At 51.6% G+C, this 19803-nt stretch overlaps 11 non-coding genes and 2 pseudogenes across 11 annotated transcripts; all 13 read right to left on the reverse strand.

Moving 5' to 3' along the window:
- Nucleotides 1-2317: 2317 nt before the first annotated feature.
- On the reverse strand, nt 2318-2507 carry LOC147707269 (U2 spliceosomal RNA). Its single transcript, XR_015297088.1, has one exon. It is a non-coding gene; the product is annotated as a U2 spliceosomal RNA (small nuclear RNA).
- A 1614-nt stretch (nt 2508-4121) lies between these two features.
- Nucleotides 4122-4296, reverse strand: LOC147707270 (U2 spliceosomal RNA; annotated as a pseudogene).
- A 2572-nt stretch (nt 4297-6868) lies between these two features.
- Nucleotides 6869-7070, reverse strand: LOC147707271 (U2 spliceosomal RNA; annotated as a pseudogene).
- Nucleotides 7071-8695: 1625 nt separating this feature from the next.
- On the reverse strand, nt 8696-8886 carry LOC147707272 (U2 spliceosomal RNA). Its single transcript, XR_015296995.1, has one exon. It is a non-coding gene; the product is annotated as a U2 spliceosomal RNA (small nuclear RNA).
- A 986-nt stretch (nt 8887-9872) lies between these two features.
- Nucleotides 9873-10063, reverse strand: LOC147707273 (U2 spliceosomal RNA). Its single transcript, XR_015296996.1, has one exon. It is a non-coding gene; the product is annotated as a U2 spliceosomal RNA (small nuclear RNA).
- A 986-nt stretch (nt 10064-11049) lies between these two features.
- LOC147707274 (U2 spliceosomal RNA) lies at nt 11050-11240 on the reverse strand. Its single transcript, XR_015296997.1, has one exon. It is a non-coding gene; the product is annotated as a U2 spliceosomal RNA (small nuclear RNA).
- A 986-nt stretch (nt 11241-12226) lies between these two features.
- On the reverse strand, nt 12227-12417 carry LOC147707275 (U2 spliceosomal RNA). The gene has a single exon (XR_015296998.1). It is a non-coding gene; the product is annotated as a U2 spliceosomal RNA (small nuclear RNA).
- Nucleotides 12418-13403: 986 nt separating this feature from the next.
- LOC147707276 (U2 spliceosomal RNA) lies at nt 13404-13594 on the reverse strand. The gene has a single exon (XR_015296999.1). It is a non-coding gene; the product is annotated as a U2 spliceosomal RNA (small nuclear RNA).
- Nucleotides 13595-14580: 986 nt separating this feature from the next.
- LOC147707277 (U2 spliceosomal RNA) lies at nt 14581-14771 on the reverse strand. Its single transcript, XR_015297000.1, has one exon. It is a non-coding gene; the product is annotated as a U2 spliceosomal RNA (small nuclear RNA).
- Nucleotides 14772-15757: 986 nt separating this feature from the next.
- Nucleotides 15758-15948, reverse strand: LOC147707278 (U2 spliceosomal RNA). The gene has a single exon (XR_015297001.1). It is a non-coding gene; the product is annotated as a U2 spliceosomal RNA (small nuclear RNA).
- A 982-nt stretch (nt 15949-16930) lies between these two features.
- Nucleotides 16931-17121, reverse strand: LOC147707279 (U2 spliceosomal RNA). Its single transcript, XR_015297002.1, has one exon. It is a non-coding gene; the product is annotated as a U2 spliceosomal RNA (small nuclear RNA).
- A 986-nt stretch (nt 17122-18107) lies between these two features.
- On the reverse strand, nt 18108-18298 carry LOC147707280 (U2 spliceosomal RNA). Its single transcript, XR_015297004.1, has one exon. It is a non-coding gene; the product is annotated as a U2 spliceosomal RNA (small nuclear RNA).
- A 986-nt stretch (nt 18299-19284) lies between these two features.
- On the reverse strand, nt 19285-19475 carry LOC147707281 (U2 spliceosomal RNA). The gene has a single exon (XR_015297005.1). It is a non-coding gene; the product is annotated as a U2 spliceosomal RNA (small nuclear RNA).
- Nucleotides 19476-19803: the final 328 nt, after the last annotated feature.

Here is a 19803-nt window from a genome sequence, read left to right on the forward strand (position 1 = left end):
GTCATCATTTTGTCTAAACAGATATGTATTGTATCTTTTACCTCTAAGTTTTTATGTTTGAACAGAATTAGGTTCCTTGTTATCCATAGACTTTCCTTAGCTGCACATATTATTCTCCATAGGGTTCTGTCTTTATTTTTTGACACTGAAGACCCTAGGCCATACAAGATAATTTCATATGTAACAGGGTCTTGGTTTGTGATCCCTTTGATTAATTTACTTATTTTTGACCAAAAAACATTTGCAAAGACACAGTTCCAAAAAAAATGGACGATGGATTCATCCCCAGGGCAGTCTGTTCTGGGGCACTTTGCTGAGTTAGCCAGGCCTCTTCTGTGCTGGAAGGTTTTGACTGGCAAGGCGTTGTTGACGGCTAACCATGCAATGTCTTTTTGAGTGTTCGTGATGTCTGGGTGGTTAACTTTTTCCCATACTTTCTTAGAGAGGTCTTCTGACAAGTTGTTAACCATTTCCAGTTTCTCCAGTGTCACCAATTGCTTCTTCAGGGTTAGTCTGTTGGCCATGTCCTCTGGTTCTATTTCCAGTTCCTTCAGCATCTGTAAGAAGGGCTGGAGTACGGCGTAGAGTTTGTGTGGGAAGAATGCAACAGGCATCCTATTGTCTCTGGGTATGAGTTGGAATTTGTAGAAAATGTCTCCTGCTCCATATCTTATGTAGTGACCCGCCAGGTTTCTCATTTCCCTTATTGCAGTAAAACAATGACAGAAGTAATTCAAAAAGATATACATGTATAGGTTAGGTACATTTTTCCCCCCACTTTCTGTGTGTTTGTACATTATAGTTCTTTTCACTTTCTCCATTTTTGAGTTCCATAAGAAGGTGAATAAACTTTTTTGTAAAAGTCTCAAAGTCTCTTTGCATGGAGGAAAAATCATGGCCGAGTACAAGATGAGTGGGAGTATCACTGCCTTAGTCACCATGACTTTCCCCGTCATGGACAGTGATCTTGTTTTCCATAGGCCCAGCTTTTGGTTGATTTTTTGCTGGACTGGGGGCCAGTTGACCTGGCCTTCTGTATCCTCAGAAAACAGGATCCCTAAGATTTTGGTTGGTCTTCTGGTTGTCTTGACATCAAGCTTTGCCAAGTTATCCCATTTCCCAATAATGAGGCAGGTACTCTTGTCTATGTTTAGGGATAGACCTGACGCATGCGCAAATGTTTTGGAGTGTAGCAGGACTCTCTTAGCTGAAGAGGGGTCTGGGCATAGCACTGTCACGTCGTCCATATATGCAATGCATTTAGCCATCTTTCCTTTTGCCCCGGGTACGAAGACTCCTTTTATTATCTTGTCTTTTCTTAGCGTGGAGAGTAGTGGCTTGGTGGCAGAATTAACGCCTCCCGAAGAAATCTACCTTGGTCACCCGGACCGGGGTCTTCCCTCTCACCGTCGCTGGTCGCCCTTTCGCCTCTTTTTCTGACTCCCGGCAAGAGCTCAGCATGTGCCGGTGGAAAGGAGGCCCCGGCCTCAGGCTTTCCCCCGGCTCCCAGAGTCCTCCTCGGCTGTCGCCTCATTAGGCGTCACTTTGCATACCCACGTTGTCCTCTTTCTAGTATTTGCATGCCCCTCCCCTTCCTGCGCACTGCTTCCAGCCGGCTGGCCGGAAAGCCTGGCAGCCAGGGGATGCTGGGAATCAGGCCAGGAAGCCCTGGACAGCTCCCTGACCGGAAGTGGCCGGACCCTCGCCCTCGCTTGCCTGGGACACTGCTCCCCTGCAGCCTGAGGCCTATAGATAAGGCTTGGCCGTTCGTGGCCGTTCGGGGACGGGCGGGGCGGGCAGAGAAGGAAAAGGACTCTGTATTTTTCTTCTTGCTCAGAGAAGCCAAGGGCAGTGCCCACTTCTCGGCATGCCTGCCTGCCTGCCTGCTTCCCTCCCTCCCTCCCTCCCTCCCTCCCTCCCTCCCTCCCTCCCTCCCTCCATCCATCCATCCTTGTGACTTGCTGAGAACCTTCCTCCATTCGTTCCCCAGTGAAATGGATCCAAAAACCAATGAAACTCTGCTGCTGCAAAAACAGTCTTTTTCCCACGTTTGTCTCTTTTCAAAGTGCAGCGTCTGGATGGAGAAGGGGAAAAAAAACAAAGAAAATAAGTTGAAAAATAAATAAATAAATAACGCACGGCCGGGTGGCCGCAAAGTGGCAATTAAGTAAAATACATACATAATTAAGGCAAGACACAGTGACCACTTTGCTTTTATTCACAGGCAAACACAATAGCGCCACTTTACAGGGTTTGGTAGTGAAGCGCTACTTTCGTTTTCTCGTCTATTTTTCAACAGCATTGTTTTCCCCGGGTGGGGAAGTGCACCATTCCTGGAGGTACTGCAATACCAGGTTGATGCGTGGAGTGGACAGAGCAAGCTCCTATTCCATCTCCCTGTTCCAAAAATCAATTTAATATATGGTCCCCAGATAGAGGACGTATCAGATATTAAACTGATAAGAACAGATTTTTTTTTTTTTCCTACCCGTCACACCCTCAGTTAGCAGGTCTGGCCAGTCTGCCACACCCGCCGGCCTCGCCCTTCACCCGAGCCGTCTCGCCTGGCCTACTTGCCCAGGGGGTACTAGGCATGGCTTATCTTTTCAGCCAACCCCGGTCTGTCCTGCTACTACCTCCACCCAGCAGCCAACCAGCCCAGCTGAAAGCGGGGAACCAATCCGCAGACAGCCATTAGCTGGTTGGCCTTGTGCCGGTCGGACCTAGGAGGGTTCGCCTGGACAGGGGGGCGACTTAGCCTTCCAGCCATGCCGTTCGGCCCTGTCGTTCCATCCAAGGTCATCAGCCCGGGTGTCAGCCCAAGCCGGTTGGCACAGCAGCCCAGTCTCGCCTGCTGACCTACGTAAAAAATCACCATTCAGCCGGCCTGCCAGTCAGTCCCCACTGGGGTTCCTGCCCGACAGTCCAGCATGCCAGGCTACTAAAAACGTTATGACATTTCTGTCATATTTCGTTCCGGTACCGGCCCCTTCCGTTCCGATTCCGAATCTCGTTTCACCTACTGGGAATATCATTGACCCACGAAGTCCAATGAAAACATCCCAACTGACCGCCCTCCCCTAGGGGAGGCAAGTGGTACTACACTTGATCTTAGCCAAAAGGCCGAGAAGCGATAACCAGAATGGTGGCAGAATTAACGCCTCCCGAAGAAATCTACCTTGGTCACCCGGACCGGGGTCTTCCCTCTCACCGTCGCTGGTCGCCCTTTCGCCTCTTTTTCTGACTCCCGGCAAGAGCTCAGCATGTGCCGGTGGAAAGGAGGCCCCGGCCTCAGGCTTTCCCCCGGCTCCCAGAGTCCTCCTCGGCTGTCGCCTCATTAGGCGTCACTTTGCATACCCACGTTGTCCTCTTTCTAGTATTTGCATGCCCCTCCCCTTCCTGCGCACTGCTTCCAGCCGGCTGGCCGGAAAGCCTGGCAGCCAGGGGATGCTGGGAATCAGGCCAGGAAGCCCTGGACAGCTCCCTGACCGGAAGTGGCCGGACCCTCGCCCTCGCTTGCCTGGGACACTGCTCCCCTGCAGCCTGAGGCCTATAGATAAGGCTTGGCCGTTCGTGGCCGTTCGGGGACGGGCGGGGCGGGCAGAGAAGGAAAAGGACTCTGTATTTTTCTTCTTGCTCAGAGAAGCCAAGGGCAGTGCCCACTTCTCGGCATGCCTGCCTGCCTGCCTGCTTCCCTCCCTCCCTCCCTCCCTCCCTCCCTCCCTCCCTCCCTCCCTCCCTCCATCCATCCATCCTTGTGACTTGCTGAGAACCTTCCTCCATTCGTTCCCCAGTGAAATGGATCCAAAAACCAATGAAACTCTGCTGCTGCAAAAACAGTCTTTTTCCCACGTTTGTCTCTTTTCAAAGTGCAGCGTCTGGATGGAGAAGGGGAAAAAAAACAAAGAAAATAAGTTGAAAAATAAATAAATAAATAACGCACGGCCGGGTGGCCGCAAAGTGGCAATTAAGTAAAATACATACATAATTAAGGCAAGACACAGTGACCACTTTGCTTTTATTCACAGGCAAACACAATAGCGCCACTTTACAGGGTTTGGTAGTGAAGCGCTACTTTCGTTTTCTCGTCTATTTTTCAACAGCATTGTTTTCCCCGGGTGGGGAAGTGCACCATTCCTGGAGGTACTGCAATACCAGGTTGATGCGTGGAGTGGACAGAGCAAGCTCCTATTCCATCTCCCTGTTCCAAAAATCAATTTAATATATGGTCCCCAGATAGAGGACGTATCAGATATTAAACTGATAAGAACAGATTTTTTTTTTTTGTAAAAATATACTTTATTTATAATTTTAGAGCTGCACAGTTACATATCAACCAGTCCCATAGGGTGGTATACATTTAACCTGTTTAGGTGGTGCACGCAGGCACTGACCTAACGGTTTTCCATCAAGATTTCTTGTACTTTTTCCCAAGGTACATTTTTTTAAGCTAAAATGTTTGTTCAAGTGACCCATTCTGCCCATTTCTTTTGTTTCCAAGTGACTTCTGCCTTTTGTTTACCCATGTGCTTAATATCAGAAAAGTAAAAGGTCATCATTTTGTCTAAACAGATATGTATTGTATCTTTTACCTCTAAGTTTTTATGTTTGAACAGAATTAGGTTCCTTGTTATCCATAGACTTTCCTTAGCTGCACATATTATTCTCCATAGGGTTCTGTCTTTATTTTTTGACACTGAAGACCCTAGGCCATACAAGATAATTTCATATGTAACAGGGTCTTGGTTTGTGATCCCTTTGATTAATTTACTTATTTTTGACCAAAAAACATTTGCAAAGACACAGTTCCAAAAAAAATGGACGATGGATTCATCCCCAGGGCAGTCTGTTCTGGGGCACTTTGCTGAGTTAGCCAGGCCTCTTCTGTGCTGGAAGGTTTTGACTGGCAAGGCGTTGTTGACGGCTAACCATGCAATGTCTTTTTGAGTGTTCGTGATGTCTGGGTGGTTAACTTTTTCCCATACTTTCTTAGAGAGGTCTTCTGACAAGTTGTTAACCATTTCCAGTTTCTCCAGTGTCACCAATTGCTTCTTCAGGGTTAGTCTGTTGGCCATGTCCTCTGGTTCTATTTCCAGTTCCTTCAGCATCTGTAAGAAGGGCTGGAGTACGGCGTAGAGTTTGTGTGGGAAGAATGCAACAGGCATCCTATTGTCTCTGGGTATGAGTTGGAATTTGTAGAAAATGTCTCCTGCTCCATATCTTATGTAGTGACCCGCCAGGTTTCTCATTTCCCTTATTGCAGTAAAACAATGACAGAAGTAATTCAAAAAGATATACATGTATAGGTTAGGTACATTTTTCCCCCCACTTTCTGTGTGTTTGTACATTATAGTTCTTTTCACTTTCTCCATTTTTGAGTTCCATAAGAAGGTGAATAAACTTTTTTGTAAAAGTCTCAAAGTCTCTTTGCATGGAGGAAAAATCATGGCCGAGTACAAGATGAGTGGGAGTATCACTGCCTTAGTCACCATGACTTTCCCCGTCATGGACAGTGATCTTGTTTTCCATAGGCCCAGCTTTTGGTTGATTTTTTGCTGGACTGGGGGCCAGTTGACCTGGCCTTCTGTATCCTCAGAAAACAGGATCCCTAAGATTTTGGTTGGTCTTCTGGTTGTCTTGACATCAAGCTTTGCCAAGTTATCCCATTTCCCAATAATGAGGCAGGTACTCTTGTCTATGTTTAGGGATAGACCTGACGCATGCGCAAATGTTTTGGAGTGTAGCAGGACTCTCTTAGCTGAAGAGGGGTCTGGGCATAGCACTGTCACGTCGTCCATATATGCAATGCATTTAGCCATCTTTCCTTTTGCCCCGGGTACGAAGACTCCTTTTATTATCTTGTCTTTTCTTAGCGTGGAGAGTAGTGGCTTGGTGGCAGAATTAACGCCTCCCGAAGAAATCTACCTTGGTCACCCGGACCGGGGTCTTCCCTCTCACCGTCGCTGGTCGCCCTTTCGCCTCTTTTTCTGACTCCCGGCAAGAGCTCAGCATGTGCCGGTGGAAAGGAGGCCCCGGCCTCAGGCTTTCCCCCGGCTCCCAGAGTCCTCCTCGGCTGTCGCCTCATTAGGCGTCACTTTGCATACCCACGTTGTCCTCTTTCTAGTATTTGCATGCCCCTCCCCTTCCTGCGCACTGCTTCCAGCCGGCTGGCCGGAAAGCCTGGCAGCCAGGGGATGCTGGGAATCAGGCCAGGAAGCCCTGGACAGCTCCCTGACCGGAAGTGGCCGGACCCTCGCCCTCGCTTGCCTGGGACACTGCTCCCCTGCAGCCTGAGGCCTATAGATAAGGCTTGGCCGTTCGTGGCCGTTCGGGGACGGGCGGGGCGGGCAGAGAAGGAAAAGGACTCTGTATTTTTCTTCTTGCTCAGAGAAGCCAAGGGCAGTGCCCACTTCTCGGCATGCCTGCCTGCCTGCCTGCTTCCCTCCCTCCCTCCCTCCCTCCCTCCCTCCCTCCCTCCCTCCCTCCCTCCATCCATCCATCCTTGTGACTTGCTGAGAACCTTCCTCCATTCGTTCCCCAGTGAAATGGATCCAAAAACCAATGAAACTCTGCTGCTGCAAAAACAGTCTTTTTCCCACGTTTGTCTCTTTTCAAAGTGCAGCGTCTGGATGGAGAAGGGGAAAAAAAACAAAGAAAATAAGTTGAAAAATAAATAAATAAATAACGCACGGCCGGGTGGCCGCAAAGTGGCAATTAAGTAAAATACATACATAATTAAGGCAAGACACAGTGACCACTTTGCTTTTATTCACAGGCAAACACAATAGCGCCACTTTACAGGGTTTGGTAGTGAAGCGCTACTTTCGTTTTCTCGTCTATTTTTCAACAGCATTGTTTTCCCCGGGTGGGGAAGTGCACCATTCCTGGAGGTACTGCAATACCAGGTTGATGCGTGGAGTGGACAGAGCAAGCTCCTATTCCATCTCCCTGTTCCAAAAATCAATTTAATATATGGTCCCCAGATAGAGGACGTATCAGATATTAAACTGATAAGAACAGATTTTTTTTTTTTTTTTTTCCTACCCGTCACACCCTCAGTCAGCAGGTCTGGCCAGTCTGCCACACCCGCCGGCCTCGCCCTTCACCCGAGCCATCTCGCCTGGCCTACTTGCCCAGGGGGTACTAGGCATGGCTTATCTTTTCAGCCAACCCCGGTCTGTCCTGCTACTACCTCCACCCAGCAGCCAACCAGCCCAGCTGAAAGCGGGGAACCAATCCGCAGACAGCCATTAGCTGGTTGGCCTTGTGCCGGTCGGACCTAGGAGGGTTCGCCTGGACAGGGGGGCGACTTAGCCTTCCAGCCATGCCGTTCGGCCCTGTCGTTCCATCCAAGGTCATCAGCCCGGGTGTCAGCCCAAGCCGGTTGGCACAGCAGCCCAGTCTCGCCTGCTGACCTACGTAAAAAATCACCATTCAGCCGGCCTGCCAGTCAGTCCCCACTGGGGTTCCTGCCCGACAGTCCAGCATGCCAGGCTACTAAAAACGTTATGACATTGCTGTCATATGCATTATGACATTTCTGTCATATTTCGTCACGATTCCGTCAGATTCCGTTCCGAATCTCATTTCACCGTGTTGGGAATATCATTGACCCACGAAGTTCAATGAAAACATCCCAACTGACCGCCCTCCCCTAGGGGAGGCAAGTGGTACTACACTTGATCTTAGCCAAAAGGCCGAGAAGCGATAACCAGAATGGTGGCAGAATTAACGCCTCCCGAAGAAATCTACCTTGGTCACCCGGACCGGGGTCTTCCCTCTCACCGTCGCTGGTCGCCCTTTCGCCTCTTTTTCTGACTCCCGGCAAGAGCTCAGCATGTGCCGGTGGAAAGGAGGCCCCGGCCTCAGGCTTTCCCCCGGCTCCCAGAGTCCTCCTCGGCTGTCGCCTCATTAGGCGTCACTTTGCATACCCACGTTGTCCTCTTTCTAGTATTTGCATGCCCCTCCCCTTCCTGCGCACTGCTTCCAGCCGGCTGGCCGGAAAGCCTGGCAGCCAGGGGATGCTGGGAATCAGGCCAGGAAGCCCTGGACAGCTCCCTGACCGGAAGTGGCCGGACCCTCGCCCTCGCTTGCCTGGGACACTGCTCCCCTGCAGCCTGAGGCCTATAGATAAGGCTTGGCCGTTCGTGGCCGTTCGGGGACGGGCGGGGCGGGCAGAGAAGGAAAAGGACTCTGTATTTTTCTTCTTGCTCAGAGAAGCCAAGGGCAGTGCCCACTTCTCGGCATGCCTGCCTGCCTGCCTGCTTCCCTCCCTCCCTCCCTCCCTCCCTCCCTCCCTCCCTCCCTCCCTCCCTCCATCCATCCATCCTTGTGACTTGCTGAGAACCTTCCTCCATTCGTTCCCCAGTGAAATGGATCCAAAAACCAATGAAACTCTGCTGCTGCAAAAACAGTCTTTTTCCCACGTTTGTCTCTTTTCAAAGTGCAGCGTCTGGATGGAGAAGGGGAAAAAAAACAAAGAAAATAAGTTGAAAAATAAATAAATAAATAACGCACGGCCGGGTGGCCGCAAAGTGGCAATTAAGTAAAATACATACATAATTAAGGCAAGACACAGTGACCACTTTGCTTTTATTCACAGGCAAACACAATAGCGCCACTTTACAGGGTTTGGTAGTGAAGCGCTACTTTCGTTTTCTCGTCTATTTTTCAACAGCATTGTTTTCCCCGGGTGGGGAAGTGCACCATTCCTGGAGGTACTGCAATACCAGGTTGATGCGTGGAGTGGACAGAGCAAGCTCCTATTCCATCTCCCTGTTCCAAAAATCAATTTAATATATGGTCCCCAGATAGAGGACGTATCAGATATTAAACTGATAAGAACAGATACTACACTTGATCTTAGCCAAAAGGCCGAGAAGCGATAACCAGAATGGTGGCAGAATTAACGCCTCCCGAAGAAATCTACCTTGGTCACCCGGACCGGGGTCTTCCCTCTCACCGTCGCTGGTCGCCCTTTCGCCTCTTTTTCTGACTCCCGGCAAGAGCTCAGCATGTGCCGGTGGAAAGGAGGCCCCGGCCTCAGGCTTTCCCCCGGCTCCCAGAGTCCTCCTCGGCTGTCGCCTCATTAGGCGTCACTTTGCATACCCACGTTGTCCTCTTTCTAGTATTTGCATGCCCCTCCCCTTCCTGCGCACTGCTTCCAGCCGGCTGGCCGGAAAGCCTGGCAGCCAGGGGATGCTGGGAATCAGGCCAGGAAGCCCTGGACAGCTCCCTGACCGGAAGTGGCCGGACCCTCGCCCTCGCTTGCCTGGGACACTGCTCCCCTGCAGCCTGAGGCCTATAGATAAGGCTTGGCCGTTCGTGGCCGTTCGGGGACGGGCGGGGCGGGCAGAGAAGGAAAAGGACTCTGTATTTTTCTTCTTGCTCAGAGAAGCCAAGGGCAGTGCCCACTTCTCGGCATGCCTGCCTGCCTGCCTGCTTCCCTCCCTCCCTCCCTCCCTCCCTCCCTCCCTCCCTCCCTCCCTCCCTCCATCCATCCATCCTTGTGACTTGCTGAGAACCTTCCTCCATTCGTTCCCCAGTGAAATGGATCCAAAAACCAATGAAACTCTGCTGCTGCAAAAACAGTCTTTTTCCCACGTTTGTCTCTTTTCAAAGTGCAGCGTCTGGATGGAGAAGGGGAAAAAAAACAAAGAAAATAAGTTGAAAAATAAATAAATAAATAACGCACGGCCGGGTGGCCGCAAAGTGGCAATTAAGTAAAATACATACATAATTAAGGCAAGACACAGTGACCACTTTGCTTTTATTCACAGGCAAACACAATAGCGCCACTTTACAGGGTTTGGTAGTGAAGCGCTACTTTCGTTTTCTCGTCTATTTTTCAACAGCATTGTTTTCCCCGGGTGGGGAAGTGCACCATTCCTGGAGGTACTGCAATACCAGGTTGATGCGTGGAGTGGACAGAGCAAGCTCCTATTCCATCTCCCTGTTCCAAAAATCAATTTAATATATGGTCCCCAGATAGAGGACGTATCAGATATTAAACTGATAAGAACAGATACTACACTTGATCTTAGCCAAAAGGCCGAGAAGCGATAACCAGAATGGTGGCAGAATTAACGCCTCCCGAAGAAATCTACCTTGGTCACCCGGACCGGGGTCTTCCCTCTCACCGTCGCTGGTCGCCCTTTCGCCTCTTTTTCTGACTCCCGGCAAGAGCTCAGCATGTGCCGGTGGAAAGGAGGCCCCGGCCTCAGGCTTTCCCCCGGCTCCCAGAGTCCTCCTCGGCTGTCGCCTCATTAGGCGTCACTTTGCATACCCACGTTGTCCTCTTTCTAGTATTTGCATGCCCCTCCCCTTCCTGCGCACTGCTTCCAGCCGGCTGGCCGGAAAGCCTGGCAGCCAGGGGATGCTGGGAATCAGGCCAGGAAGCCCTGGACAGCTCCCTGACCGGAAGTGGCCGGACCCTCGCCCTCGCTTGCCTGGGACACTGCTCCCCTGCAGCCTGAGGCCTATAGATAAGGCTTGGCCGTTCGTGGCCGTTCGGGGACGGGCGGGGCGGGCAGAGAAGGAAAAGGACTCTGTATTTTTCTTCTTGCTCAGAGAAGCCAAGGGCAGTGCCCACTTCTCGGCATGCCTGCCTGCCTGCCTGCTTCCCTCCCTCCCTCCCTCCCTCCCTCCCTCCCTCCCTCCCTCCCTCCCTCCATCCATCCATCCTTGTGACTTGCTGAGAACCTTCCTCCATTCGTTCCCCAGTGAAATGGATCCAAAAACCAATGAAACTCTGCTGCTGCAAAAACAGTCTTTTTCCCACGTTTGTCTCTTTTCAAAGTGCAGCGTCTGGATGGAGAAGGGGAAAAAAAACAAAGAAAATAAGTTGAAAAATAAATAAATAAATAACGCACGGCCGGGTGGCCGCAAAGTGGCAATTAAGTAAAATACATACATAATTAAGGCAAGACACAGTGACCACTTTGCTTTTATTCACAGGCAAACACAATAGCGCCACTTTACAGGGTTTGGTAGTGAAGCGCTACTTTCGTTTTCTCGTCTATTTTTCAACAGCATTGTTTTCCCCGGGTGGGGAAGTGCACCATTCCTGGAGGTACTGCAATACCAGGTTGATGCGTGGAGTGGACAGAGCAAGCTCCTATTCCATCTCCCTGTTCCAAAAATCAATTTAATATATGGTCCCCAGATAGAGGACGTATCAGATATTAAACTGATAAGAACAGATACTACACTTGATCTTAGCCAAAAGGCCGAGAAGCGATAACCAGAATGGTGGCAGAATTAACGCCTCCCGAAGAAATCTACCTTGGTCACCCGGACCGGGGTCTTCCCTCTCACCGTCGCTGGTCGCCCTTTCGCCTCTTTTTCTGACTCCCGGCAAGAGCTCAGCATGTGCCGGTGGAAAGGAGGCCCCGGCCTCAGGCTTTCCCCCGGCTCCCAGAGTCCTCCTCGGCTGTCGCCTCATTAGGCGTCACTTTGCATACCCACGTTGTCCTCTTTCTAGTATTTGCATGCCCCTCCCCTTCCTGCGCACTGCTTCCAGCCGGCTGGCCGGAAAGCCTGGCAGCCAGGGGATGCTGGGAATCAGGCCAGGAAGCCCTGGACAGCTCCCTGACCGGAAGTGGCCGGACCCTCGCCCTCGCTTGCCTGGGACACTGCTCCCCTGCAGCCTGAGGCCTATAGATAAGGCTTGGCCGTTCGTGGCCGTTCGGGGACGGGCGGGGCGGGCAGAGAAGGAAAAGGACTCTGTATTTTTCTTCTTGCTCAGAGAAGCCAAGGGCAGTGCCCACTTCTCGGCATGCCTGCCTGCCTGCCTGCTTCCCTCCCTCCCTCCCTCCCTCCCTCCCTCCCTCCCTCCCTCCCTCCCTCCATCCATCCATCCTTGTGACTTGCTGAGAACCTTCCTCCATTCGTTCCCCAGTGAAATGGATCCAAAAACCAATGAAACTCTGCTGCTGCAAAAACAGTCTTTTTCCCACGTTTGTCTCTTTTCAAAGTGCAGCGTCTGGATGGAGAAGGGGAAAAAAAACAAAGAAAATAAGTTGAAAAATAAATAAATAAATAACGCACGGCCGGGTGGCCGCAAAGTGGCAATTAAGTAAAATACATACATAATTAAGGCAAGACACAGTGACCACTTTGCTTTTATTCACAGGCAAACACAATAGCGCCACTTTACAGGGTTTGGTAGTGAAGCGCTACTTTCGTTTTCTCGTCTATTTTTCAACAGCATTGTTTTCCCCGGGTGGGGAAGTGCACCATTCCTGGAGGTACTGCAATACCAGGTTGATGCGTGGAGTGGACAGAGCAAGCTCCTATTCCATCTCCCTGTTCCAAAAATCAATTTAATATATGGTCCCCAGATAGAGGACGTATCAGATATTAAACTGATAAGAACAGATACTACACTTGATCTTAGCCAAAAGGCCGAGAAGCGATAACCAGAATGGTGGCAGAATTAACGCCTCCCGAAGAAATCTACCTTGGTCACCCGGACCGGGGTCTTCCCTCTCACCGTCGCTGGTCGCCCTTTCGCCTCTTTTTCTGACTCCCGGCAAGAGCTCAGCATGTGCCGGTGGAAAGGAGGCCCCGGCCTCAGGCTTTCCCCCGGCTCCCAGAGTCCTCCTCGGCTGTCGCCTCATTAGGCGTCACTTTGCATACCCACGTTGTCCTCTTTCTAGTATTTGCATGCCCCTCCCCTTCCTGCGCACTGCTTCCAGCCGGCTGGCCGGAAAGCCTGGCAGCCAGGGGATGCTGGGAATCAGGCCAGGAAGCCCTGGACAGCTCCCTGACCGGAAGTGGCCGGACCCTCGCCCTCGCTTGCCTGGGACACTGCTCCCCTGCAGCCTGAGGCCTATAGATAAGGCTTGGCCGTTCGTGGCCGTTCGGGGACGGGCGGGGCGGGCAGAGAAGGAAAAGGACTCTGTATTTTTCTTCTTGCTCAGAGAAGCCAAGGGCAGTGCCCACTTCTCGGCATGCCTGCCTGCCTGCCTGCTTCCCTCCCTCCCTCCCTCCCTCCCTCCCTCCCTCCCTCCCTCCCTCCCTCCATCCATCCATCCTTGTGACTTGCTGAGAACCTTCCTCCATTCGTTCCCCAGTGAAATGGATCCAAAAACCAATGAAACTCTGCTGCTGCAAAAACAGTCTTTTTCCCACGTTTGTCTCTTTTCAAAGTGCAGCGTCTGGATGGAGAAGGGGAAAAAAAACAAAGAAAATAAGTTGAAAAATAAATAAATAAATAACGCACGGCCGGGTGGCCGCAAAGTGGCAATTAAGTAAAATACATACATAATTAAGGCAAGACACAGTGACCACTTTGCTTTTATTCACAGGCAAACACAATAGCGCCACTTTACAGGGTTTGGTAGTGAAGCGCTACTTTCGTTTTCTCGTCTATTTTTCAACAGCATTGTTTTCCCCGGGTGGGGAAGTGCACCATTCCTGGAGGTACTGCAATACCAGGTTGATGCGTGGAGTGGACAGAGCAAGCTCCTATTCCATCTCCCTGTTCCAAAAATCAATTTAATATATGGTCCCCAGATAGAGGACGTATCAGATATTAAACTGATAAGAACAGATACTACACTTGATCTTAGCCAAAAGGCCGAGAAGCGATAACCAGAATGGTGGCAGAATTAACGCCTCCCGAAGAAATCTACCTTGGTCACCCGGACCGGGGTCTTCCCTCTCACCGTCGCTGGTCGCCCTTTCGCCTCTTTTTCTGACTCCCGGCAAGAGCTCAGCATGTGCCGGTGGAAAGGAGGCCCCGGCCTCAGGCTTTCCCCCGGCTCCCAGAGTCCTCCTCGGCTGTCGCCTCATTAGGCGTCACTTTGCATACCCACGTTGTCCTCTTTCTAGTATTTGCATGCCCCTCCCCTTCCTGCGCACTGCTTCCAGCCGGCTGGCCGGAAAGCCTGGCAGCCAGGGGATGCTGGGAATCAGGCCAGGAAGCCCTGGACAGCTCCCTGACCGGAAGTGGCCGGACCCTCGCCCTCGCTTGCCTGGGACACTGCTCCCCTGCAGCCTGAGGCCTATAGATAAGGCTTGGCCGTTCGTGGCCGTTCGGGGACGGGCGGGGCGGGCAGAGAAGGAAAAGGACTCTGTATTTTTCTTCTTGCTCAGAGAAGCCAAGGGCAGTGCCCACTTCTCGGCATGCCTGCCTGCCTGCCTGCTTCCCTCCCTCCCTCCCTCCCTCCCTCCCTCCCTCCCTCCCTCCCTCCCTCCATCCATCCATCCTTGTGACTTGCTGAGAACCTTCCTCCATTCGTTCCCCAGTGAAATGGATCCAAAAACCAATGAAACTCTGCTGCTGCAAAAACAGTCTTTTTCCCACGTTTGTCTCTTTTCAAAGTGCAGCGTCTGGATGGAGAAGGGGAAAAAAAACAAAGAAAATAAGTTGAAAAATAAATAAATAAATAACGCACGGCCGGGTGGCCGCAAAGTGGCAATTAAGTAAAATACATACATAATTAAGGCAAGACACAGTGACCACTTTGCTTTTATTCACAGGCAAACACAATAGCGCCACTTTACAGGGTTTGGTAGTGAAGCGCTACTTTCGTTTTCTCGTCTATTTTTCAACAGCATTGTTTTCCCCGGGTGGGGAAGTGCACCATTCCTGGAGGTACTGCAATACCAGGTTGATGCGTGGAGTGGACAGAGCAAGCTCCTATTCCATCTCCCTGTTCCAAAAATCAATTTAATATATGGTCCCCAGATAGAGGACGTATCAGATATTAAACTGATAAGAACAGATACTACACTTGATCTTAGCCAAAAGGCCGAGAAGCGATAACCAGAATGGTGGCAGAATTAACGCCTCCCGAAGAAATCTACCTTGGTCACCCGGACCGGGGTCTTCCCTCTCACCGTCGCTGGTCGCCCTTTCGCCTCTTTTTCTGACTCCCGGCAAGAGCTCAGCATGTGCCGGTGGAAAGGAGGCCCCGGCCTCAGGCTTTCCCCCGGCTCCCAGAGTCCTCCTCGGCTGTCGCCTCATTAGGCGTCACTTTGCATACCCACGTTGTCCTCTTTCTAGTATTTGCATGCCCCTCCCCTTCCTGCGCACTGCTTCCAGCCGGCTGGCCGGAAAGCCTGGCAGCCAGGGGATGCTGGGAATCAGGCCAGGAAGCCCTGGACAGCTCCCTGACCGGAAGTGGCCGGACCCTCGCCCTCGCTTGCCTGGGACACTGCTCCCCTGCAGCCTGAGGCCTATAGATAAGGCTTGGCCGTTCGTGGCCGTTCGGGGACGGGCGGGGCGGGCAGAGAAGGAAAAGGACTCTGTATTTTTCTTCTTGCTCAGAGAAGCCAAGGGCAGTGCCCACTTCTCGGCATGCCTGCCTGCCTGCCTGCTTCCCTCCCTCCCTCCCTCCCTCCCTCCCTCCCTCCCTCCCTCCCTCCCTCCATCCATCCATCCTTGTGACTTGCTGAGAACCTTCCTCCATTCGTTCCCCAGTGAAATGGATCCAAAAACCAATGAAACTCTGCTGCTGCAAAAACAGTCTTTTTCCCACGTTTGTCTCTTTTCAAAGTGCAGCGTCTGGATGGAGAAGGGGAAAAAAAACAAAGAAAATAAGTTGAAAAATAAATAAATAAATAACGCACGGCCGGGTGGCCGCAAAGTGGCAATTAAGTAAAATACATACATAATTAAGGCAAGACACAGTGACCACTTTGCTTTTATTCACAGGCAAACACAATAGCGCCACTTTACAGGGTTTGGTAGTGAAGCGCTACTTTCGTTTTCTCGTCTATTTTTCAACAGCATTGTTTTCCCCGGGTGGGGAAGTGCACCATTCCTGGAGGTACTGCAATACCAGGTTGATGCGTGGAGTGGACAGAGCAAGCTCCTATTCCATCTCCCTGTTCCAAAAATCAATTTAATATATGGTCCCCAGATAGAGGACGTATCAGATATTAAACTGATAAGAACAGATACTACACTTGATCTTAGCCAAAAGGCCGAGAAGCGATAACCAGAATGGTGGCAGAATTAACGCCTCCCGAAGAAATCTACCTTGGTCACCCGGACCGGGGTCTTCCCTCTCACCGTCGCTGGTCGCCCTTTCGCCTCTTTTTCTGACTCCCGGCAAGAGCTCAGCATGTGCCGGTGGAAAGGAGGCCCCGGCCTCAGGCTTTCCCCCGGCTCCCAGAGTCCTCCTCGGCTGTCGCCTCATTAGGCGTCACTTTGCATACCCACGTTGTCCTCTTTCTAGTATTTGCATGCCCCTCCCCTTCCTGCGCACTGCTTCCAGCCGGCTGGCCGGAAAGCCTGGCAGCCAGGGGATGCTGGGAATCAGGCCAGGAAGCCCTGGACAGCTCCCTGACCGGAAGTGGCCGGACCCTCGCCCTCGCTTGCCTGGGACACTGCTCCCCTGCAGCCTGAGGCCTATAGATAAGGCTTGGCCGTTCGTGGCCGTTCGGGGACGGGCGGGGCGGGCAGAGAAGGAAAAGGACTCTGTATTTTTCTTCTTGCTCAGAGAAGCCAAGGGCAGTGCCCACTTCTCGGCATGCCTGCCTGCCTGCCTGCTTCCCTCCCTCCCTCCCTCCCTCCCTCCCTCCCTCCCTCCCTCCCTCCATCCATCCATCCTTGTGACTTGCTGAGAACCTTCCTCCATTCGTTCCCCAGTGAAATGGATCCAAAAACCAATGAAACTCTGCTGCTGCAAAAACAGTCTTTTTCCCACGTTTGTCTCTTTTCAAAGTGCAGCGTCTGGATGGAGAAGGGGAAAAAAAACAAAGAAAATAAGTTGAAAAATAAATAAATAAATAACGCACGGCCGGGTGGCCGCAAAGTGGCAATTAAGTAAAATACATACATAATTAAGGCAAGACACAGTGACCACTTTGCTTTTATTCACAGGCAAACACAATAGCGCCACTTTACAGGGTTTGGTAGTGAAGCGCTACTTTCGTTTTCTCGTCTATTTTTCAACAGCATTGTTTTCCCCGGGTGGGGAAGTGCACCATTCCTGGAGGTACTGCAATACCAGGTTGATGCGTGGAGTGGACAGAGCAAGCTCCTATTCCATCTCCCTGTTCCAAAAATCAATTTAATATATGGTCCCCAGATAGAGGACGTATCAGATATTAAACTGATAAGAACAGATACTACACTTGATCTTAGCCAAAAGGCCGAGAAGCGATAACCAGAATGGTGGCAGAATTAACGCCTCCCGAAGAAATCTACCTTGGTCACCCGGACCGGGGTCTTCCCTCTCACCGTCGCTGGTCGCCCTTTCGCCTCTTTTTCTGACTCCCGGCAAGAGCTCAGCATGTGCCGGTGGAAAGGAGGCCCCGGCCTCAGGCTTTCCCCCGGCTCCCAGAGTCCTCCTCGGCTGTCGCCTCATTAGGCGTCACTTTGCATACCCACGTTGTCCTCTTTCTAGTATTTGCATGCCCCTCCCCTTCCTGCGCACTGCTTCCAGCCGGCTGGCCGGAAAGCCTGGCAGCCAGGGGATGCTGGGAATCAGGCCAGGAAGCCCTGGACAGCTCCCTGACCGGAAGTGGCCGGACCCTCGCCCTCGCTTGCCTGGGACACTGCTCCCCTGCAGCCTGAGGCCTATAGATAAGGCTTGGCCGTTCGTGGCCGTTCGGGGACGGGCGGGGCGGGCAGAGAAGGAAAAGGACTCTGTATTTTTCTTCTTGCTCAGAGAAGCCAAGGGCAGTGCCCACTTCTCGGCATGCCTGCCTGCCTGCCTGCTTCCCTCCCTCCCTCCCTCCCTCCCTCCCTCCCTCCCTCCCTCCCTCCCTCCATCCATCCATCCTTGTGACTTGCTGAGAACCTTCCTCCATTCGTTCCCCAGTGAAATGGATCCAAAAACCAATGAAACTCTGCTGCTGCAAAAACAGTCTTTTTCCCACGTTTGTCTCTTTTCAAAGTGCAGCGTCTGGATGGAGAAGGGGAAAAAAAACAAAGAAAATAAGTTGAAAAATAAATAAATAAATAACGCACGGCCGGGTGGCCGCAAAGTGGCAATTAAGTAAAATACATACATAATTAAGGCAAGACACAGTGACCACTTTGCTTTTATTCACAGGCAAACACAATAGCGCCACTTTACAGGGTTTGGTAGTGAAGCGCTACTTTCGTTTTCTCGTCTATTTTTCAACAGCATTGTTTTCCCCGGGTGGGGAAGTGCACCATTCCTGGAGGTACTGCAATACCAGGTTGATGCGTGGAGTGGACAGAGCAAGCTCCTATTCCATCTCCCTGTTCCAAAAATCAATTTAATATATGGTCCCCAGATAGAGGACGTATCAGATATTAAACTGATAAGAACAGATACTACACTTGATCTTAGCCAAAAGGCCGAGAAGCGATAACCAGAATGGTGGCAGAATTAACGCCTCCCGAAGAAATCTACCTTGGTCACCCGGACCGGGGTCTTCCCTCTCACCGTCGCTGGTCGCCCTTTCGCCTCTTTTTCTGACTCCCGGCAAGAGCTCAGCATGTGCCGGTGGAAAGGAGGCCCCGGCCTCAGGCTTTCCCCCGGCTCCCAGAGTCCTCCTCGGCTGTCGCCTCATTAGGCGTCACTTTGCATACCCACGTTGTCCTCTTTCTAGTATTTGCATGCCCCTCCCCTTCCTGCGCACTGCTTCCAGCCGGCTGGCCGGAAAGCCTGGCAGCCAGGGGATGCTGGGAATCAGGCCAGGAAGCCCTGGACAGCTCCCTGACCGGAAGTGGCCGGACCCTCGCCCTCGCTTGCCTGGGACACTGCTCCCCTGCAGCCTGAGGCCTATAGATAAGGCTTGGCCGTTCGTGGCCGTTCGGGGACGGGCGGGGCGGGCAGAGAAGGAAAAGGACTCTGTATTTTTCTTCTTGCTCAGAGAAGCCAAGGGCAGTGCCCACTTCTCGGCATGCCTGCCTGCCTGCCTGCTTCCCTCCCTCCCTCCCTCCCTCCCTCCCTCCCTCCCTCCCTCCCTCCCTCCATCCATCCATCCTTGTGACTTGCTGAGAACCTTCCTCCATTCGTTCCCCAGTGAAATGGATCCAAAAACCAATGAAACTCTGCTGCTGCAAAAACAGTCTTTTTCCCACGTTTGTCTCTTTTCAAAGTGCAGCGTCTGGATGGAGAAGGGGAAAAAAAACAAAGAAAATAAGTTGAAAAATAAATAAATAAATAACGCACGGCCGGGTGGCCGCAAAGTGGCAATTAAGTAAAATACATACATAATTAAGGCAAGACACAGTGACCACTTTGCTTTTATTCACAGGCAAACACAATAGCGCCACTTTACAGGGTTTGGTAGTGAAGCGCTACTTTCGTTTTCTCGTCTATTTTTCAACAGCATTGTTTTCCCCGGGTGGGGAAGTGCACCATTCCTGGAGGTACTGCAATACCAGGTTGATGCGTGGAGTGGACAGAGCAAGCTCCTATTCCATCTCCCTGTTCCAAAAATCAATTTAATATATGGTCCCCAGATAGAGGACGTATCAGATATTAAACTGATAAGAACAGATACTACACTTGATCTTAGCCAAAAGGCCGAGAAGCGATAACCAGAATGGTGGCAGAATTAACGCCTCCCGAAGAAATCTACCTTGGTCACCCGGACCGGGGTCTTCCCTCTCACCGTCGCTGGTCGCCCTTTCGCCTCTTTTTCTGACTCCCGGCAAGAGCTCAGCATGTGCCGGTGGAAAGGAGGCCCCGGCCTCAGGCTTTCCCCCGGCTCCCAGAGTCCTCCTCGGCTGTCGCCTCATTAGGCGTCACTTTGCATACCCACGTTGTCCTCTTTCTAGTATTTGCATGCCCCTCCCCTTCCTGCGCACTGCTTCCAGCCGGCTGGCCGGAAAGCCTGGCAGCCAGGGGATGCTGGGAATCAGGC

The sequence above is a fragment of the Lissotriton vulgaris genome, chromosome 6 (genome assembly GCF_964263255.1).
Source record: "Lissotriton vulgaris chromosome 6, aLisVul1.2, whole genome shotgun sequence".
NCBI lineage: Eukaryota > Metazoa > Chordata > Amphibia > Caudata > Salamandridae > Lissotriton > Lissotriton vulgaris.